This window comes from Ipomoea triloba, chromosome 14 (assembly GCF_003576645.1).
Source record: "Ipomoea triloba cultivar NCNSP0323 chromosome 14, ASM357664v1".
Lineage (NCBI taxonomy): Eukaryota > Viridiplantae > Streptophyta > Magnoliopsida > Solanales > Convolvulaceae > Ipomoea > Ipomoea triloba.
This window is the reverse complement of record NC_044929.1, coordinates 20729240-20731617: the sequence shown is the minus strand read 5'-3', so window position 1 is coordinate 20731617 and position 2378 is coordinate 20729240.

The following is a 2378-nucleotide window of genomic DNA, read 5'->3' as shown; positions in this document are numbered from 1 at the left end:
AACATATAATCCTGTAATGTGTGAATGTGGAGTTTACAAAGTGTGAATGTAGAGTATCATATAATCCTGTAATGTGTGAATGTGGAGTTTACAAAGTGTGAATGTAGAGTATCATATAATTCTGTAATGTGTGAATGTAGAGTTTACAAAGTTTGAATGTAGAGTATAGTGTATATGAATGTAGACCCAGGTCGACCTTGCAAGGTGGACCTGGGTCCACGGCATAACAACCCCTCATTATTATGGTTGGGCTTGTATGCTGGGTACGTAGCCCAAAGAAGAAAAAAATGATATCAATTTCAATGTTGGGCTTGCAAAGCGGCCCATGAGAAATAAAACCATTATGATTGGGCTTGTAGGCTGGGTAGACAGTCCAGAGGAGAAAAGAAAAAGAAAACGATATCACTTATAGGGATGTCAATCTGGCCCGAACTTGATGGGCTAACCCGAAACCGACAGGGCTGTAGTTCGAATGGGTTAGTCCGATAAAAAAATTAGCCCGATGAGCCCGAAACCGATTAGCCCGATGGCCCGATAAGGCTAGCCCGAAATTAAATGGGCTAGCCCGATAGCCCGAACAATTAAAAAATTAAAAAATATTTTTTATTATAAAAGTGATGTGAAACATAACATTTTATAGGTGAGTTCATCTTTAGTATTATTTTTTTATCACTAGGTACATTTTTTAATGAATATATAAATATAAATATATATTACATATAATTAATATATATATATATATATACATATATATATATATATATATATATATATATATATATATATATATATATATATATACAAACTGGAAATTCATTCCAGTGAACTCACTGGAATGAATTTCCAAGCTTGGATTTATATATATATATATATATATATATATATATATATATGTATATATATATATATATATTAATTAATTAATTATATATAATATATACTTATATTTATATATTTATATATTTATTAAAATTTTATTTAAAGATGTACCTAGTGATAAAAAAAAATACTAAAGATCAGATGAACTCACCTATAAATTGTTAATTTGTTATGTTGGTATTTAATATTTAGATATTAGATTTTGGATTTGAGTTATGTGATGTTTCATGCATAGTTATTACGACGCCCCGTTAAGTCGCGACACCCCTTGACCGTCTTGTCGCAAAAGAAAATGTTAAAATTTGGGGGTCTTAAACCGAACCGAACACCGAACCGAATTAAATTCGAACCGAAATCGAACCGTTGCAATTGCATTTGTTTAATTTTAATGTGCTCAATGCTCATCCGGTTGACCTATTCTAACGAATCCGGATCCGGTTGACGACTTGACCCGTTTTATCGAATGTAAGTATTCATTTTCGAGTTTAGTTCAAATAGTGTAACCCGCCCGATAAGCCCGACAACCCGAAGGTTAGGGTTAGGGCTAACCCGAATCCGAGATTAAAATAATAATTAACCGGCAACTTGAATCCGATAAGCCCGACAACCCGAAGGTTAGGGTTAGGGCTAACCCGAATCCGAGATTAAAATAATAATTAACCGGCAACTTGAATCCGATAAGCCCGACAACCCGAAGGTTAGGGTTAGGGCTAACCCGAATCCGAGATTAAAATAATAATTAACCGGCAACTTGAATCCGATAAGCCCGACAACCCGAAGGTTAGGGTTAGGGCTAACCCGAATCCGAGATTAAAATAATAATTAACCGGCAACTTGAATCCGATAAGCCCGACAACCCGAAGGTTAGGGTTAGGGCTAACCCGAATCCGAGATTAAAATAATAATTAACCGGCAACTTGAATCCGATAAGCCCGACAACCCGAAGGTTAGGGTTAGGGCTAACCCGAATCCGAGATTAAAATAATAATTAACCGGCAACTTGAATCCGATAAGCCCGACAACCCGAAGGTTAGGGTTAGGGCTAACCCGAATCCGAGATTAAAATAATAATTAACCGGCAACTTGAATCCGATAAGCCCGACAACCCGAAGGTTAGGGTTAGGGCTAACCCGAATCCGAGATTAAAATAATAATTAACCGGCAACTTGAATCCGATAAGCCCGACAACCCGAAGGTTAGGGTTAGGGCTAACCCGAATCCGAGATTAAAATAATAATTAACCGGCAACTTGAATCCGATAAGCCCGACAACCCGAAGGTTAGGGTTAGGGCTAACCCGAATCCGAGATTAAAATAATAATTAACCGGCAACTTGAATCCGATAAGCCCGACAACCCCACAGGGCTAGCCCGAAACCGATAGGGTTGGCCCAATTGACATCCCTAATCACTTATAGTGTTGGGCTCCCAAAATAGGGTGGGCAGTTAAGAGAAAAAAAATAATTATGCTTGGGCTTGCAAGCTAGGTTGACAGCTTAAG